Below are 21,825 nucleotides of genomic sequence, written 5' to 3'. Positions count from 1 at the left end.
CAATTTGTGTTCAAGACTGCCATCTTATTAAAAATTGGCTTATTTAAAAGGAATTAAATTGGGTAAAACAGCAGTGGATTTCAGTGTAAAACACAACTATAAAAGAGTGTTTCAATGTAATTTGCTGCTATAATCTGTTAGCATTCAGTAAAGCTTAAAAATTAAAGAGATTATAATACAGTGCTACAACTAATTTTTGGACCTTATAATAACACTAACTAGAAGCCAAATGATTAGTATCATCTCAGAGCCTTAATTACCTGATTATACAAATAAGGTGGTTGGGAGTTGATGGCTTGTAAGATGCCTACAACCTTGAAGAACTCTGAGTATCTCACCAAGAATATGTCCTGGGACTTCTCCTTCAATGTAATCTTATTTGATGATATCATTGGCTCCCATAGGTTCAGTAATCATCTATATGCAAATTATTTACCAAATATTTCTATCTAGCCCTAGACTCTCTTCTGACCTAAAATTACACATCAATAAATCCTACTGATGCCCAAAATATGCCATTAACATTGCCCCAAAACCTCTCCTCTTCCAAACTTTTCTAATGCTATTAGAGGCACTATCATTCTCCCAGTTTTCCAGGCTTGCAACTTAAATGAGTTATTCTTAATTCCTTATTCCAACTCACCCCACATATCAAATCCATTAAAAATCTTGTCATCTTGACTATTTCAATAATCTTTGATCAAATCCCTTACTCTCCACTCAAAAAAGCTACAATCTTAGTTCTGACCCTCATCACCTTTTGTAATAACTTTCTAACTAGTCTCTAAACTTCAATTCCCTGCTCACTTAAGTATATCTTCCACTCAACTGGCAAGATTGCTTTTCCAAAATACTGGATAATCACTATATCTTTCTTATCTCTAATCACTATCACTTTCTTAACACTAGCTTTTCTCCATAAGCTCTGGTAGTTCTCTATCACCTTGAAGATCAAATATATAGTCCTTTATATGGCATTTAAAATTCTTTATCATCTGGAAAATTGCTACCATTTCAGTTTTCTTATGCTTACCTCTCCTCCATGTACTCTACAATACAGCTATACTGACCTACTATACTAACTTAAGCTTTTCCTTCCAACAGGACACTCCGTTTTACATCTCTGCCTTTAAACGGGTGGTTTCATCACTCAGATCTGGAACCTCACCCCTGTCTTAGACTCCTTGACTTCCTAAATGCTTACTCTGTTGCCAGGATCTACATTAAGCACTGGGAATATAAAGACAAGGACAAATGGAAACAGTGCCCGCCCTCAAAAAGCTTACATTCTAATGAGGGGAGATAATATATAAAAAGCAACTGAAATATGGGAGCGGCATGGGGAGAGATAGTATCCACTCTGAGAAATAGTATTGCACAACTGGGCACGGCCAGGAAGGGAATAAATCATGTCCACGATAGTTCCTTCCTCAAAATGAAACCCAAGAAAGAGCATGACTCAGTTCAAATCCTACCTGTTGAAGGAGACTTATTACACTGTTCCCCTTGCTGCTAATGATTTTCCTTCTCATATTACTTTCTTTCTACTATGTCCATATGTAACTGATATTGACTTAGTTCTTAATATGTATCTCTCCCATTAGAATGTGAGGTACTAGAGGGCAAGAGGCGTTTTTTTGCCCTTTGTATTCCCAGGGCTTAGCACAAAGACTGAAACATAATAAGTATTCTTAATAAATATTTCTTGGCCAAGGGATTCTGCTTCTTTATTTTGACACAGCTACATGAAAACAATTCAATTAATATTTAAATCTTTAAAATTTTGCTCTTTCAAATCCCTTTCACAATGACCTTTCAATTTTCCACTATTAAAAAAGATTTAATAAAGAATGGAAACAGTACATGGAAAATGTCCTAGTTGCAAATAAAATATTACACACTGTCTCCCCTACTGTTTATTTCTAATATATTACAACATATAAGACATTATTTTTGTTACATGAAAAAGTTTATCAAAGATTAAAAACTTCATTGTATTTCAAAGATCTGTGAAATAAATTAACTTTATGGAATAGAACTCAATTACATATTTTGTGATAAAATTTTATATTCTAATTCAAGAAGCATTTCTTACTGGTCACAGTCACTTTTTCTATCTCTATTAAGAATAAATACTATGATACTCGTATGAAATATTTACCTAGCACTGGTCTCTCAATTCAGACATATAACACCACATGGCATGTTTATAACACTAACACATATCAGTCAAATATAGTGAAACCTGAGTTATCAATTTCATCAATTTCCAAGATATGCATGTGTTTGTTTATCTGGATATGTTATTTCAGTCTCATGGAATACCTCAAGATAGAAAACTTCCTGAAAAGACACTAAACTCTTAATCATGTAGAAGGCTATATTCCTTGGAGAGTGGCCTAGGACACCAAGAAGTACAATGCCTTGGTCATGGTCACAGATCCAATATGTATCAGACAAAATATTTAAACTCAAATCCTCCTACTCAAAACTCCATCCACTCTGCTACAAATCTTTTCATAGGTTTATTCCATGCCTGAAATATGACATTATATATGAAAATATTTTAAAAAGCATAAAACACCTAAATTTTCCCATGTTTGAAAACTTGTGTTCATATTCTTTCTTTTTCTTCTTTCCTCTTTTCCTCCTTTTTTTCTATCTCCCTCTCTTTTTCTCTTTTTTTCCTCCTCTGCCCTAACTCCCCCTTCTCTCTGTCTCTATGTCTCTGTCTTTGTTTGTCTGTCTGTCACCCCCCTCTCTTTATCTTTCTCTCTCTCACATATCTAATCTCAATATTCTCCTCACTGCCTACAGTTTTACCCCAAACTCCTAACTGGCCTTATGAAATAAAGGTAACTTTGGGTGTTTAAAGTCTATCTTTGCAGAGTACAAATTCTAACATTCCTATCAAGCTGGAAAGATTCAGACTGTGTGGCAATCAATGCCCACACTTAATGGAAACCTACAGAAAAACATAGAGTGTCTAATTTTTTGGCATAGATATCATAATCAACGTCTTAAACAGATCCATCAACATCAAGCATTTCCCTTAACACTAGATGCCAAGAAGCAATTAAGACCTTGGCAAAGAGCCAATTACCAGCCTCAAAGATATATGTTTGTTTTATTCTCGCTCTGGTGGTCTAGGTATATGCAAAACTTAGATGACTGTATAAATCCTACACAGATTTCTTTAAAGTAAGGACGCAGAGAAATCACAGGCAATGTGGCCAGGCTGAAGGAATATTTGGCTCACTTAAAAGTTATTTCAATTGGTAGCTGTGAAATCAGTGAAAATGAGTGATTTAGTATTCAGTGATTATAGTTACAGTGATTCTGTACTGAATGAGGCCCCAAAGAAGACTGGAAATGACTGCTTGTTCTACCTTCTCTCCCAGACATACAACGTATATACAGTGTCGTGACAAAATCACAAGACTAATTTGCATGACTGACTTAGAGAAATCCACCTCATTACTTTATAATCATGAGGCTGGAAGGAGTGAGGAAGATGTTATGAAGGAAGTTCCATTTGAGTTAGGAATAAAAGAATGGTTAATAATTTAATAGACAAAGAGGGCATAATAAAAGGGAGGAAATTATAAACATAAGGAACAGGACATGTTTAGTGAATGGAATATCCCAGTTTGGCTGCATATGGATACCATGAAGGAACATTATTGATTGATTGATTGATTTTTTTTTTTTTTGCAGAGACAATTGGGGGTTAAGTGACTTGCCCAGCGTTACACAGGTAGGATGTGTTTAGTGTCTGAGGCCACATTTGAACTCAGTTCCTCATGACTTTAGGGCTGGTGCTCTAAGGAAGAGAGTGTCATTACAAGTAAATTGGCTAAGACATAAATGTTATGTGCATTATAAGACTGTATTGTTTAATTATTATTGTAACAACTTTGTGTTTTCTTCCTCTGTTGGTTAAAATCCTATTTCTAGGGGATAGATCACCGGTTGCTCATCTCAGATGTTATCATCACCTTTTGATCTTGGTCTCATAGCAATGAGCTTAACTCTTATTTCCCTTTTAGAAAATCATATTGGTTTTCTAGAAGAAGAAACTGTCAATAGCCAGTATAGACAATGGCATTGAATGGCACATCAAAATCTTGAACTGGTCTCAGATTAACACTAATAGTGAAAAGTAGTGAAAAAGAACTGAATAAAGAACACAAAAGTGATGGTTGGCCCCTTCCTGATTTGGGATCACAAATAACACTATATTTATAGTCAGTATTTGATTCTCAGATCTACTGCTTATGATTATATCTGTATGACTAAAAGTGAATCATTTTATCCTTATGCCTCAGTTTCTTCATCTGAAAACTAAGGGAATCTAGCTATAAATCTCTCATATATTGTCTAATGTAAAGGAATCCACCAGTACCTCTGAGAAAAGAATAAGTTGTTCTCAGTTGGGGTATAGCATGAAAATCCGAGTAGTGATGGAGATACACTACTGATCAAGTCTGAAAATCAAGTATGTTAATAATGGAGTATCCACTCTGGGAAGTAATTTAAGTAACATAAGGTGATTTTACCACGAATACAAAGAGACAAGGAGGGGTAGGTATGAGAGGAGAAAAGATAGTCTCCAAACTTAAAAAATAAAATCCATCCCTCCTCCACACTTCTTTAAATCAATTAAAGAAAGTAGCTTATGGTCTATGGACCCATTATCCCCAAAGTAACATTTAAATGATGAGTGCTTGGATTAAGGAATCAGATTTCTGGCCTATATTGTTATTAGATTGTATTTAGCATTCTAGGGCTTGGTTCTCCACATCTTATTAAACTTTGATTCATCTGTTGGCCCTCTTGGCCATGTTATGTTCTATATCTGTATATGGACAGAGTCAGTCTATTGAGGGGTAGACAGAAAAGAAACAAATGAACAAAATCTTCTTGTTTTCTGACCTAATTAAACAACCTATCTATTCTCTAACCCTGATCCCTTCTCATGCCTGTCACCCTTTTAGTCCTTGATGTGCTCTATTTCTGGAACCCTACCCCCATCTAAAATTTCTACACCTGTAAGATTCTAAGCTATAAAATTTTATCCTATCCTAACTTAACCAATAACTGATTGGCACCTCTCTGCCTACATCAGGAAGTGGTTGGAATCAAATGCTATCTATCTTCCCTTCCCTATAAAATACCTAAGCTGCTATGACTACTGGATCTAGAAAATAAACCAAACAACCCTTTTTGCCCTGCAGCACAAACTAAGAAGTCGTAGACCATCATGAATTCCAATTTTCAGAACCTGAATTCATCATGCCCCAAATTCCCTGTTGACATATATCCTATGCCTATTTTCAGCATCATTTTGCAGGAGTTTCCTCTGGTCCCACTCTGAGTAAAGTGAGTCTGCTATCCTAGATTGTAAGTGTCAATCAGAGTTGTGTTTAACCGTAGGACAGATTATCGTGGTTTCAAAGCATCAATCCTAACTAACTGGGTTGCCTTTGCATCCCTTCTTCCCTTAATGTTACGGTCTCTGGCTACCTTAGGTCTAGTCTCCAATTAAGTTACATGGCTTTTCTCTTTGAACCTTCCCTTAAACATAGCACATAAGAGAAACAAATGAGTGACTCATCTAATTCTTTTGATAAGCCCTTTCATTCACAGGACTAACTGCTGACAGTACATTTATTTAAATGAATATGAAATGGCTGAAATAATTCTAATCAAAGAATACTGATTAGCATCAGCCTACAGAGATATCTCTAATAGAAAGTCATAGGGCCCAATTCTCAAAACAAATTAGTCATTCATTTCACCCATGATTTAACTAATGATTTTAAAAGTATATTTATCAGATTTGCAGCTGTTATGACACTGGATAAAATCACTTGTACCTACGATGAAAGATTCAGGAATCAAGAAATTGATAAACTATCTTGAGAATGAGCTAACGCATCAACTTTAATAAGGAAAAATATAAATATAAAATTCTGCATACACTCTCAAAACATCAATTTTTACCTGTAACAAGATCATGACTTGACAGGCAAAATAACTAATATAACTTTGGCCTAAAACAAAAGAAGCATGATTTCCAGAATAAGGAATAGTGTAATTCTACTCTATAATCTGATCAAACCAGATTTGGAGTACTGTATTCAGTTCTGCAAACTACAAAATACTATGAAATTTAGGGGAAATAAACTGCTATGCCAGGATGGTGGAAGGACTCAAAATCATTTTCTAATAAGGATTCTTAACCTGGGTTGAAAGGACTCCACTTCCAGGAGCCCATAAATAAATTTCAGGCATGTCTGTAGGCTTGGATGGAGAAAAAAAAATTACATCTTTATTTCAATATAACTGGTTTCCTTTGTAACCCCATATATTTTATTTCATGCATTTATAAACATTATTCTAAGTAGAGCATCTATAGACTTTACTAGATTATCAAAGGGATCAATTACACCAAAAAAGTTAAGAACTTTTCATAGGAATAAAAAACTTCAGGAATAGACGTAATTGCTATCTTAATTCATGAAAGGGAAAAAAAAGAGAAATTAGATCTTTCACTCATTTGTTATATGGCTTTGGCCCCAGAAAGGAAAAAGATCAAAGAGCATAAGTTATAAGGTAAAAGACTTATATTAAAAAAATTAGAGTATAAGTAATGGGCTTCTTTGAGAAGCATATACACTCAGAGGATGGACAAACATTTGTTACATTGACGTGGAGGATACAGATGGAAATCTGGCTACATTTTTAACCCAAGATTTCATGATTCCATAAACTCACACTATTAACATAAAATTGATTTTAAATGAATTTGTAAATTTGAAAACTGTATTATTTAGATACTTTCAGCAATAAAGACTGCTTATGATCTCTGAAAGCCTCATCAGACAGCAGTATGAATATTGTACAAAATTAATATAAAAGGAGAAAAGACTTTTTGGAAGCTGGATAAGATGAGAAAGGATTTAAGATTATTTTTCATTTAAATAGAGAATAAAAATCAGTCTATTTCCATTGCAGACTACTACCAAAACTATTAGTAAAAAGAGTTGCCAGTGATTCACAACTATAGAACAAATCTTGACAAGAGCATGATAATTCCAACAAAATTGCAAAAAAAATAAATAAATTCTGCTCCATCACTGGATTACAAATAGCTTAAAATTAGAACCACAATTTTTATTTGATATTTTGCAAATGAACACTTTGTTTTTTTTAAATGAGTTTTGCTAGTTGTTTTGTATCATATAAACAAATAATCATTAAAATGAAATGTTTTTACTTAACTAAGAAGCTACCTCTTTTCAAAAAGGAAAAGGAGGGAAAAAATCAAAGACTTCATTTTTCTTTCATTTAAGTTTACTTTAAAAAAAAATGTTGGGGGAAAAGAGTTGTTTTTACATATGAATGAAAAAAGTGCTCAGGGATAAAAACAATCTAACAAAACTGAACATGATATTGTTTCATACTGATTAATCTTGTCTTTATCTTTAGAATAAAAGTCCTCAAGAGCACTCATTACAGTTTTCTTTCCAACATATATAGGAGTATGACATGGCTCCAAGCTCCTTGATCATCTTGGCCCTTTTCAATATGAATTGATTTTAGTTTGAAAATATTTAAATCCTCAAATGATCCCATGGTAGATTTTTTTCTTGAAGAGGAATTTATTAAGTAACCACTATGTGCCAATCATTGATTTATTGCTTTATAAATATTATCTCATTTGATCCTCACAACAGCCCTGCAAAATAGATGCTGTTATTAACCTTTTACATTTGGAGAAACTCAACCGAGCAGTTTAAATTACTTGCCCACAGTCAAATTGGAAGTGTCTCAGGCCAGGTTTGCACTCCAGTGCACCACCTACGTTCCCCACTCCCTTCAATTATGGGCCATGCTATCTGTCCATCCTGTAAGATATTTCTTCATGTCTTCCTGTAGGTTAATCCAAGAGGTTAAATCAATTTACTCAAAGCCTTCCTTGTTTTTGCCTGACATCTTGTGGATGGTACTCTAGCTAAGCAGTGTGGACCTTTCACTATTTCTACAACATAGCTCCATGGTGGCATCCTATATTCCAACTCTGAATTGTCTCATTTTTTCCACATTACATGCCTCCACTGACCTCTGATATTATTCCTTTTCTCTTCTTTGAAAGTAATTGTTACAAATCTCAGAACTCGCAGAAAATCAGAGGAATATTGATATTAAAAATGAACTTTTATTTCTGGAAGAAATTTTTGATCATGGGAGGGGAAGTCCTGAAATGTCCTGAGGACAATCTATCCCAATTCTCATATTTATTTTCAACTCAATTCATTCTCTATTTGTACAATCTACTCAAGATATACAAAATAACAGATAAACTCTATAAAAGCTTATCCATTTGAGTATATGCCATGATCTAGTTTAGAAATGTTACTTCTAAAATCTGAAGGTCAATAACTAAACTGTGAACATAATCTATCTAGTGCAAGTCTCAAAGTAGGATCACAGGATGAGTAAAATTGGAGATGGGCTACAGGCTCAGCTCAACACTAAACTTAAAGATATAACTAGGCAAGTCGTTTTGTCTTTCAAGCTTTTGGTTTCCTAGATGCAAAATGAGGATCCTTAAACTAAGGGATCTTTCGCCAGTTATTCGATCATATATTTATGACCCTTCCTTGTTGTACATAGTATGATTCTATTAGGTATACTTTTATTAAGCTTAAGGATAATTTATAGAGACATTAACTATTCACAGTGAGCTTGGTGCCAACTGCTCCAAAGACCTAGATGAGGTAGTGGGCACAGATCAAAAATGGAAAAGGATCAAAGCTGGAAGGAAACTCAGGGTCCATCTACTTCCACCCACTTATTTTACAGATGAGGAAACCAAGGCCCTTTGGTAATTAAGTGACTTTACCCACAATCAAACGCATAGTTAGTTGACAGAACTGGAATTTGAATCCACTATTACCGAAAACCAGGATTCTTTCTACTGTATAGAACAGACTTACAACCCGATATGATCTTTTAGACAAAACATGTCTTGAGGGACTGTCACAAGGACAGAGTACAGCATCATGCTTAACTGATACAAATGTTTCACATGGATATGGGGGAGGAAATGAATAAAAAACCTCCTGTAAACATCAAATATTGCAATGAATATAAAGGACCTGATCACTTTAAAGCACTCATCATGTGCATGCTCCATGGGACTGTCCACAATCATACAATCATCTATCACCCAAAGTTTCTTCTGCTTTGTATATCAGGTTAGTCAGCCTTAATGTCCAGAGACATGTATTCTTTATTTCCCCTCCTGGTGTGTTTTAAAGCTCCTCACCTCAATCTTATTTTAAAATTACTGCTCCAAAACACCAAAATGACATAAATCATTCACTCGAAGACATTAGACAGTCAGCAGGTCTGTCAATAAATACAACTTCAGCAGGAATATTATGAAAATTTACATAGAAATGTCAAACAATAACACAAATAACTCACTGATAATGGTAATGCCTTCTAGAGCAGTTTCATCCCAATCAAAGGCAACAAGTTCAGCTGTTTGAAGACTGCAAAGAGAAAAGGAAAAAAATCTTGAAGATTCTCCAAGTTTTCAACAGCAGCAGAGTTCAAAGGTTCCTGGTTCCGAGATGTCTAGGCTTAACACAGTTTCTCTAAATGCAGTCTTTGTACCATCATATGCCCTATTTCAGTTTCTTAAGAAGAGAATATAGGGGACAAGGTTCTTGAACACAAAGAACCAATAAATTTTTCTACTTCTTCCAGACTTAACATAGAAGCTCAGAACTTTTCCATTGCTTTGTTCTCTGCGAAGAAAACTTATCCATCTCAAGATTGTAATTTTATTATTGATTTTTTGATGTCCCAAACTCTCTGAGTCTTATCTCTAGACAAATATTAAATTAGATTTAGTAGGAATCCTCAGAAAAAATAATTGTCCTTCCCCCATTTTTCTTTCCAGGATGTTGCTGGATCATTTTGCTCCCTTTCTCATTCTCCAAAAATTTTTTCTCCAGCCTCAAGCAAGGTCTCATTCACATCTGCTTGTTCTTCTGTTCTCGACACTGTTCCTTGATTCTGAACTTTCTTCCACAGGTTTTCCCTCCAACTGAAATTCCTTTATCTTCTCCTCTACCTGTACCTCATCCACAAAGATCCTGGAACCCTGTAATGAATTAGAATTGACCTGTTCTACACTAACCAGACTATATCAGAACATAATAACAGACTCCCCACAATGCTCTAGGAAAGCGTCAGATCTTTATAATGAACAATGTTAAGCTTATTCTGATCATTTGACTAAATAGAATTATATCTTCCATTTAGTTCCTACACTAACTTCCCACTTTTATTTTGTTTCACCTAAGATAGTATTTTTACACAACTAATATAGGTTCTGTATACCAACATGTAAATGCATATATAAATCAAAAATTCCTAGACCTTTTTCAAAATATGACTGGCTCTGTACCTAAATTTCTTTCTATCCTTTGTCAGTAAATTTCTAAATTTTAAGTAAAAGTCTTTACATTTATCTCTATTAAATGTTATTGTATTATATTCCATTGTATTGTTTTGTAAACTGGATTATTAATTAGTATGGCAGAAACTAGGCATGGACCCATACTTAACACTATACACCAAGATAAGATCAAAATGGGTTCGTGATTTAGGCATAAAGAACAAGACTATAAATAAATTAGAAGAACATAGGATAGTTTACCTCTCAGACTAGTGGAGAAGGAAGGAATTTGTGACCAAAGAAGAACTATAGATCATAACTGATCATGAAAATAGAAAATTTTGATTGTATCAAGTTAAAAAGCTTTTGTACAAACAAAACTAATACAAACAAGATTAGAAGGGAAGCAATAAACTGGGAAAATTTTTTTCATATTTAAAGATTCTAATAAAGGTCTCATTTCCAAAATATATAGAGAACTGACTCTATAAGAAATCAAGCCATTTGCCAATTGATAAATGATCAAAGGATATGAACAGATAATGTTCAAATGATGAAATTGAAACTATTTCTACTCATATGAAAGGATGTTCCAAATCACTATTGATCAGAGAAATGCAAATTAAGACAACTTTGAGATACCACTACACATCTGTCAGATTGGCCAAGATAACAGGAAAAGATAATGATGAGTGTTGGAGGGATGTGGAAAACTGGGTCATTGATGCATTGTTGGTGGAGTTGTGAACGGATCCAATCATTCTGGAGAACGATTTGGAACTATGCTCAAAAAGTTATCAAACTATGTATACCCTTTGGTCCAGCTGTGTTACTACTGGGCTTAAATCCCAAAGTGATATTAAAGAAGGGAAAGGGACCTGTATGTGTCAAAATGTTTGTGGTAGTCCTTTTTGTAGTGGCTAGAGACTGGAAATTGAATGGATGCCCATCAATTGGAGAATGGTTGGGTAAATTGTGGTATATGAATGTTATGGAATATTATTGTTCTGTAAGAAATGACCAGCAGGATAAATACAGGGGAGTTTGGAGAGACTTACATGAACTGATGCTAAGTGAAATGAGCAGAACCAACAATACTATATAAGGATATAGTCTGATGGAAGTGGATATCTTCAACAAAGAGAAGATCCAATTCAGTTCCAAATGATCAATGATGGACAAAATCAGCTACACCCAGAGAAAGAACACTGGGAAATGAATGTGAACTACTTGCATTTTTGTTTTTCTTCCAGGTTATTTTTACCTTTCTGAATCTGATTTTTCTTATGAAACAAGAGAACTCTACAGATGTTTACATATATATTGTATTTAAGATATACTTTAACATGCTTAACATGTATGAGACTGACTGGCATCTAGGGGGGCTGGTGGAGAGAGGGAAGGGAAAAGTTGGAACAAAAGTGATTGCAAGGGACAATGTTTAAAAATTACCCATGCATATGTTCTGTCAATAAAAAGCTATAATTTAAAAAAAAAAACATTTATATGGTTCAGCCCCAAGTGGTAAATTTATACACAATGGGTTAAAGTAAAAAAGAAGAAAATTAGAATTCACACATTCTAACAAAGAGAACTCCCACTAAAGGGTAGCCTGCCTCAAAAGATGATACGTCTGAGCTCACTTGCAAAAATATTTCAAAGCCTTTTACTTTGCTAAAATTACTGTTTCAACTATTTAGTTGAGTCTTTTAGATTTTCTAAGTATATCTTCATATTGTCTACAATAAGAAATAGTTGTATTACCCCATCTATTCTATCTTCTATTTCTTATTCTTCTCTTATTACTAGAATTTCCAATATAATATTTAATAATATTGTTGACAGTCAGCACCCTTGTTTCATCACTATTTACTTGGTCTATTTCCCAAGATGATTAGGGAAAAAGGAAAAGAAACTGTATATTTTCAAAATGTTTTTAGCCATTCTCTTTGTGGCGGCAAAGAACTAGAAATTGAAGGAATGCTCTTGATCAATTTGCAGAATAGCTGAACAGATTGTGGTATATGATTGTGATGAAATACAATTGTATTATAAGAAATGATAAACTCACTGATTTCAAAAAAACATGAAGAGACTCACCTGAAACAATAAAGAATGAAATGAGCAGACTCAAGAGAATCTTGAATACACTAACAACAATATTGTTTTGAGAAGAACTTTGAGTGAATATGTTCTTTTGATTGTTATAAATAGCCAAATTAACCTCAAAAGATAAAGACTATCTGCTTTCAGAGAAAGAACTGATAAAAAGAAGCATGAATAGAATATATATATATATATATATATATATATATATATATACACACACACACACATACACATAGATATAGACAATGCACGTATTATAAATACTTGTGCCTAATGGGATTGAGGGTTTTACATGATAATTTTATCATATATTTGAAAGGAATACAAAGTTGTACATAATAATTTCTTGAATAATCTTTTTTTTCTATTCTATTATGTTATGGAAATGGTTTAAGTTCAGAAAAATCATTTTAAAAAATCAAATCTGCATGACCACCTCTGTATTGCATTATAGAAATAATTCTTTTAGGTATGAATTAGACTACATGGCCATTGCTCTTTTTATTAATATCACAAAATCTAAGGGGCAGAAAGCACTGAGGAAAGAATTCATTCCAAATTTTTATTGTTTTGAAACTGCCATGGAGAATAGAAAGTAAGGAAACATCATTCTAGTTGGTGATCACCTCACCACATTAAAAGGAATTTTTACTAGCATAATGAAAGTTCTTACTGAGAAAGTGATGTAATATAGCTTTTAGGGGAACAGCAATAATCTTAAGGTCCTTAGGGAACTTCCATTCTAACAATCTGTCAGTGATTCTAAAGTCCTCTGGCTTTGGAAACTGTGACCCTGAAGTCCCCCGTCTCCAACCTATTTTTCTAACAATTGTCTGTCAACAAATATTATCCTTTGTTGGTCAGTGATAACCAAATTCTAGAGACCACTCCTTAGTTCTACCCCTAGAACATAAAATTAGCATATCTATAACAAGAAAATCTATTTCTTGTTAAATTCTCTTGGAATTTACACCATTTCTATTGTCATTACAAATGTTAATTTGTCCCTTGATTTGGAGTTGGGTTCCAGCCTTCAAATTCTTTTGAGACACTTAGATACTGGTCTGTGACTCCAATGTTTTTGGGTCCCTTCCCAACCTCAACAAAGGGATTAAGAAGTCAGTGGACAGTGAGGAAACAGAGGCAGTGAGTGTAAGTTAATTCTTCAGTAATCCATCATTCAATAACCAAGAATTTATTACACTAACGTTAGTTATAAGAAACTGTAACAAGCAAAGGCCATACAATTGCAAAAATGAAAAGTCCCTGGACACTGGGAGCTTGCATTCTCCTCAAGCAGAAGTCTATGAAAGAACTATTACTTGAGTATTCTGAAGGCAGAGGCAACATTAGAAAATAATGACATTTTTTTTACACCACGATATTTTACAATTTCTTTGCTAATGCACAAAAAAAAATGACATTCTTTTTTTAAAAATCCCCTGTTAATTGCTGGCTATCTATTGCAAAAAAAAAAAAAAAAAAAAAATCACAACTGAATGACTATGTCAGACACTTCCTTTCTACTGCCTAAATTCTTCCTGCCATACTAAAAAATATGTTCCATGAAGGGAATCCTAAGCAGGTGGTTTGAAAAGAAATTATTTAAATAAAGGAAAAGAATGTAATGGTACATTGTTGGCATCAATGCATCAAGATGACACTTATTTGTACCCCATTATGAAAACTTCTGGAAAAGAAATACAATTTATTATAAGCACAGCTTGACTTGGAGAAGGAGCACAAAAACTGCAAAAGTTACATTAAGAAAACTTCATTCACATTGGTATTTCACTTGATAGAAAAACCAAATGGATTTTTTCCTTGAAAATGCTGACATCAGTTGTAGTTTTTTTTTTTTTTTTTTTAAGGAATGCTATTGCTTTCCTTTCAACTTAACCTGTGAAAATAGATAAGAAATATCTCAACTGAAAGTGAAGAGAAACTATATGGGACTTTTTTGTTTTCCAAATATATATAGATGATTTTGACATTTTATTAATTAATAATCCTGAATTATATTAATTACATGTAGTTCATCTGTAAGACAACATAATAAACAACGGTGGTTAAACTGATTTAAATTTTCACTGGCAAGCAAAGGAGAACTCTAAAACTATGTACCAAAAAAAGTCTAGACTTAAATAACATTTAATATTTTCTGTAGTTACAATAAGAATAGACTTCGCATGCTACCTAGTCTAACCCAATTTCTGACAGCTGTAATAAGTAGCAAGAAATCTTATTGGAAAATTGTAGTTCATGATGTGATAAAGGATTAAATCCAATGAAGGAGAGAGCTCAAGACTTTATAAAACAGGGAAATTTCACTGACAGTTTTTTTTAATTTTATTTTTTATCATATCTCTTTATATACAAAACATATGCATAGGTAATTTTTCAACAATGACCCTTGCAAAACCTTCTCTTCCACCTTTCCCCCTCCTTCCCCCTACCCTCTCCCCTAGATGACAAGTAGTCCCATACGTGTTAAATATGTTTAAGTATTTGTTAAATACAATGTATGTATACATATTTATACAGTTACCTTGTTGCACAGGAAAGATCAGATTTAGAAAAAAGGTAAAAAAAAAACCTGAGAAGAAAAAATAATTCAAGCAAACATCAACAGAAAGAGTGAAAATATTATGTTGTGGTCCATACTCATTTCACAACGTTCTTTCTCAGGGTGTAGCTGGTTCTGTTCATTACAGATCAATTGAAACTGATTTGGATCCTCTCATTGTTGAAGAGAGCCACGTTCATCAGAATTGATCATCATGTAGTGTTGTTGTTGAAGTGTATAATGATCTCCTGGTTCTGCTCACTTCACTTAGCATCAGTTCATGTATGTCTCTCTAAGCCTCTCTGAATTCATCCTGCTGGTAATTTCTTAAAAAACAATTATATTCCAAAACATTCATATACCACAGTTTATTCAGCCATTCCCCAATGGATAGGCATCCCTTCAATTTCCAGTTTCTAGCCACTACAAAAAGGGCTTCCATAAACATTTTTACACATACAAGTCCATTTCCCTTATTTAAGATCTCTTTGGGATATAAGACCAGTAGTTGCACTGCTGGATCAAGGATATGCACATTTAGATAACTTTTTGAGTATAGTTCCAAATCGCTCTCCAGAATGGTTGGATACGTTCACAACTCCACCAACAATGCTTCAGTGTCCCAGTTTTCCCACATGCACTTCAATGGTTGTCATTATCTTTTCCTGTCATCTTAACCAATCTGATAGGTATGTAGTGGTATCACAGAATTAACATAAAGTTATAATGTTATACCACAGCTTCCTTTGATTATTCTACCTCAGTTTCCCTGAATTGTTCTGCCTCAGTCCCCCTAGTTGCAACCCCCCTCCTGACAATTAGGACTGATATAACTTAGGACTGGTTACTCTAAGGTTATAAACTGTAAATGTTTACATTATAAAATGTACATCTCAGAAAAGGGAAAGATCTTCTATTTTAGACATCCTGGCTCCAGGCCTTCTCAAGTTATCAGAATGTCCAGTGCTTACTCTACTCCACTCCCCTTCTACCTTTGATCCCCCTTATCACTAAAGTTCTATAAATAATCTCTGGAATTTCACATTAGATACTTCATACTTTGAGACACAAGTATGATCCAGTCAATTAATTAAGCTTTCCAGTAAATAAAATATTAAAACGTTCTAATTTGTATCTTGCCTCAGTTTCTCTGGCATCACAATAATTATTAGGAAATCCTTCTTTTATATTAAAATGAAATTTGCTTCCCTGTTAATTGTGAGCCAATGATCCTCACTCTTCCTTGTGGGGACAAATCTTTTAGATATTTGAAGACATCATCATGTATCTCCACAAAGTCCTTACAATGGCAAAAAGATGAATCCACTTTATGCTTGAGAAATGCAAACTCTATCAGACTATATCGTGTACAAAGGCTTTGATTATGATCCAACAATAGACACTATCTTGTCTCTTTTTCAGGAACCAGCCTACCTAAATGTAGAACTGGTGTGGTAGGAATTTCTTGACCAAAACTCCTTCTATGAAGTTAGGCTAAATTTTTTTTTTCCTAAGTGGTATTGAAATATTCTTCAAGATGTGGTTCACTCCATGGACTAAGGACTCAAACTGTTGCTAACTCTTTCTTGATTTCTGAGTACAAAACAGTCAGGAGACCTTGGGAGGTAGTTTCCACAGCCTCCTTCCCACCACATGTTTAGAGGTTTTGCTAATAGAGCACAATAGTTAACACAGGCAAGGGTACTTCATTCAATTGAATCTACTGGAGATTAGCCTTGTTGAATCGTTCTCCTGTTATAGCTACATAAATCAACTTTTGTTAATTATTGAATGATTTATAAGCATCTCATTTTGTTCCGTTTTTGACCCTACCGTACCAAAAGACTCTTTTGATTCAGATCAAGCAAAAGCAAAAATTGATCTAATTAAAAGAGATAAGGAAGGGCACTATATCTTGCTAAATGATAGCATAGGTAATGAAGCAATATCAATATTAAACATATATGCACCAAGTGGTGTAGCATTTAAATTCTTAAAAGAGAAATTAAGAGAGCTGCAAGAAGAAATAGATGGCAAAAGTATATAGTGAGAGATCTCAACCTTGCACTCTCAGAATTAGATAAACAACAAAATAAATAAGAAAGAAGTCAAAGAGGTAAATAGAATACTAGAAAAGTTAGATATGATAGATCTTTGGAGAAAACTAAATGGAGACAAAAAGGAGTACACTTTCTTCTCAGCAGTTCATGGAACCTATACAAAAAATTGTCCATATATTAGGACATAAAAACCTCAAACTCAAATGCAGTAAGGCAGAAATAGTAAATACATACTTTTCAGACCATGATGCAATGAAAATTACATTCAATACAAAGCCAGGGGAAAATAAACCAAAAAATAATTGGAAACTAAATAATCTCATACTAAAGAATGATTGGGTGGAACAGCAAATCTTAGACATAATTAATAACTTCACTCAAGAAAATGACAATATTGAGACATCATAGCAAAATATATGGGATGCAGACAAAGCAGTAATAAGGGGAAATTTCATGTCTCTAGAGGTCTATTTGCAAAAAATAGAGAAAGAGAAGGTTAATGAATTGGAGCTTGCAACTAAAAATGCTGGAAAAGGAACAAATTAAAAACCCTCAGTCAAACACGAAACTTGAAATTCTAAAAATAAAAGGAGAGATCAATAAAATTGAAAACAAAAAAACTATTGAATTAATTAATAAAACTAAGAGTTGGTTCTATGAAAAAGCCAACAAAATAGACAAACCCTTAGTAAATCTGGTTTAAAAAAGGAAAGAAGAAAATCAAATTGTTAGTCTTAAAAATGAAAAGGGATAACTCGCCAACTAATGAAGAGGAAATTAGAGAAATAATTAGGAGTTACTTTGTCCAACTTTATGCCAATAAATTCGATAACTTAAATGAAATGGAAGAATACCTTCAAAAATATAGCTTGCCCAGATTAACAGAGGAAGAAGTAAATAATCTAAACAGTCCCATTTTAGAAAAAGAAATAGGACAAGTTATTAACCAACTCCCTAAGAAAAAATCCCCAGGACCAGATGGATTTACATGTGAATTCTACCAAACATTTAAAGAACAATTAACTCCAATGCTATATAAACTATTTGAAAAAATAGAGACTGAAGGAGTCCTACCAAATTCCTTTTATGACACAGACATGGTACTGATACCTAAACCAGGTAGGTTGAAAACAGAGAAAGAAAATTATAGACCAATCTCCCTAATGAATATTGATGCTAAAATCTTAAAAATATATATTAGTAAAAAGATTATAAGTCATCCCCAGGATAATACACTATGACCAACTAGGATTTATATCAAGAATGCAGGGCTGGCTCAATATTAGGAAAACTATTAGCATAATTGACTATATCAATAACCAAATTAACAAAAACCATATGATCATCTCAATAGATACAGAAAAAGCATTTGATAAAATCCAACATCTATTCCTAATAGACACACTTGAGAGGATAGGAATAAATGGACTTTTCCTTAAAATAGTCAGGAGCATATATTTAAATATATAAAGATAAGCAGCATATGTAATAGGGGAAAACTGGAACCTTTCCCAGTAAGATCAGGAGTGAAACAAGGTTGCCCACTATCACCATCATTATTCAATATTGTATTCATCTCATCAATAAGAGTTGAGAAAGAAATTAAATGAATTAGAGTAGGTTATGAGGAAACCAAACTATCACTCTTTGCAGATGATAAGATGATAGACTTAGAGAAGCCCAGAGATTCTACTAAAAGGCTTAGAAATCATTCATAACTTTAGGAAAGTTACAGGATACAAAATAAATCCACATAAATCCTCAGCACTTTTATACAACACCAAAAAAATCCAACAGCAAGAGATACAAAGAGAAATTCCATTCAAAACAACTGCCAATAGCAGAAAATATTCGGGAATCTATCTACTAAGGGAAAGTAAGGAACTATATGAGCAAAACTATGAAACATTTTCCACACAAATAAAGTCACATTTAAATAACTGGAAAAATATTAAGTGCTCTTGGATAGGTCAAGCGAATATAATAAAGATTACAGTATTACCTAAACTAATCTATTTATTTAGTGCTATACCAAACAGACTCCCAAGAAACTATATTAATGACCTAGAAAAAATAACAACAAAATTCATCTAGAAGACGAAAAGGTTAAGAATTTCAAGGGAACTAATGAAAAAAAAAATCAAATGAAAGTGGCCTAGCTGTACCTGATCTAAAATTATATTATAAAGCAGTGGTCACCAAATCATTTGGTATTGGCTAAGAAATAGACTAGCTGATCAATGGAATGATCAATGTCAGGTTCTCAGGACAAAATAATCAATAACTATAGCAATCTAGTGTTTGACAACCCAAAAACCCCAGCTTTTGGGATTAGAATTGATTATCTGACAAAAATTGCTGGAAAAATTGGAAATTAGTATGGCAGAAACTAGGTATTGACCCATACTTAACACCACACACCAAGATAAGATCAAAATGGGTTCATGATCTAGGCATAAAGAATGAGATTATAAATAAATTAGAAGATAGGATCATTTATCTCTCACACCTGTGGAGGAGGAAGAAATTTGTGACCAAAGAAGAACTAGAGGTCATTATTGATAAAATAGAAAATTTCGCTTATATTAAGTTAAAAAGCTTTTGTACAAATAAAACTAATGTGGACAGGATTAGAAAGGAAGCAATAAATTGGGAAAATATTTTTTACAGTTAATCAAATACAGCTACAGATAAAGGCCTCATCTCCAAAATATAAAGAGAATTTATATATAATCAAAGGATATGAACAGATAATTTTCAGATGATGAAACTGAAATTATTTCTACTCATATGAAAGGATGTTCCTAATCACTATTGATCAGAGAAATGCAAATTAAGACAACTTTGAGATACCACTACACACCTGTCAGATTGGCTAAGATGAAAGGAAAAGATAATGACGAGTGTTGAAGAGGATGTGGAAAACTGGGTCACTGATGCATTGTTGGTAGAGTTGTGAACAGATCCAATCATTCTGGAGAACAATTTGGAACTATACTCAAAAAGTTATCAAACTGCATACCTTTTGATCCAGCAGTGTTACTAGTGGGCTTACATCCTGAAGAAATATTAAAGAAGAGAAAGGAATCTTATATGCAAAAATATTTGTGGCAGTCCTTTCCATAGTGGCTAGAAACTGGAAATTGAATGGATGCCCAATAATTGGAGAATGGCTGAATAAACTGTGGTATATGAATATTATGGAATATTATTTTTCTGTAAGAAATGACCAGCAGGATGAATACAGAGAGACCTGGAGAGACATACATGAACTGAAGCAAAGTGAAATGAGCAGAAACAGAAGATCATTATACACTTCAACAACAATACAACATGATGATCAATTCTGATGAATGTGGATCTCTTCAACAATGAGAGGATCCAAATCAGTTCCAACTGATCTGTAATGAACAGAACCACCCCGAGAATGAATGCTGAGAAATGAGTATGGACCACAAAATAACATTTCCACTCTTTCTGTTATTGTTTGCTTGGATTTTTGTTTGTTCTTCTCAGGTTGTTTTTACTTTTTTTCTAAATCCAATCTTTCCTGTGCAACAAGATAACTGTATAAATATGTATACACATATGGAATTTAACATGTACTTTAACATATTTAACATGTATGGGACTACCTGCCATCTAAGGGAGAGGGTAGAGGGAAGGAGAGGATCAGTGTTGAAAAATTATCCATGCATATGTTTTGTATATAAAAAGATATAATTAAAAAAAAACCATAAATACTATCCTATCAAAACTATACATTTTCCCTTCCTTGTAGGTTTTCTTTAGTTCTCTGCTGTGCATTTTTGCTTTATTCTTTTTTCCCTGTTTTTTTTTCACAGAAAGAAGGATATAATTAAGTACACATATATTTATATATACATGAATATATGTATATACACATATATTAAAATATATACATATATATAAAAGAAAAGAAAAACCTTTAAAGACATGACAGATGGATATCTACAAAAGGAAATACTATTTACAATTAGACAGTAGGACTTCATAAAAAATGACCACATGGAGAGAAAAAAAAATAGAAATTCAATCGCTCAGAGTATGATGAACCCCAAAATATAATTACTTAGAAAAGGATTTCCTATTATATAAAAACTGGAAAAACTGGAATCTTGCTTTATAGAACTTGTGCTTACATTACCAAGGTATACCTTATTCAACAATAAATTAAAGAAATATGACCTGAATACTAAAAATTATGCTATGAAAAAATCAGAAGATAAGATCACATGCCTTCCATAACCATAGCAAATAGACCTTTAACCAAAGAAGGGATAGAAGTAATCACACACAAAAATAGACAATTTAGATTATAGGAAACTGAAAAGTTTTTGTAAAACAAAATTAATGTATGTATGATAAGGAAATCAGTTAAGTGGGGTGAAAAACATGGCATCATATTTCTCTAACAAGGATTTCATATTCGATATACAGAGAAAACCAACATAAATATATAAAACTAAGGAGTCAAAAAAGATAGCAACAATTAATTCTCAAAAAAAAAAAAAAAAGAAAATCACATGAAAGAATGACATAAGTCATGAATAATAAGAGAAAAACAAACTAAAATCAATTTGACATTT

General features: G+C 33.2%; 1 protein-coding gene across 1 annotated transcript in view; it reads right to left on the bottom strand.

The window, feature by feature from the left end:
- BMPR1B (bone morphogenetic protein receptor type 1B) overlaps positions 1 to 21,825 on the bottom strand; it is a 281,872-nt gene that overhangs the window by 245,328 nt on the left and 14,719 nt on the right. The window contains exon 2 of the mRNA XM_031942996.1: positions 9,499 to 9,566. The gene's annotated coding sequence lies outside the window, so the exon portion shown is untranslated. The remainder of the gene's footprint in view (positions 1 to 9,498; positions 9,567 to 21,825) is intronic.

This window comes from Sarcophilus harrisii, chromosome 6 (genome assembly GCF_902635505.1).
Source record: "Sarcophilus harrisii chromosome 6, mSarHar1.11, whole genome shotgun sequence".
Lineage (NCBI taxonomy): Eukaryota > Metazoa > Chordata > Mammalia > Dasyuromorphia > Dasyuridae > Sarcophilus > Sarcophilus harrisii.
The sequence above is the reverse complement of the archived record's forward strand: the minus strand, read 5'-3'. Positions and strand labels throughout refer to the sequence as shown.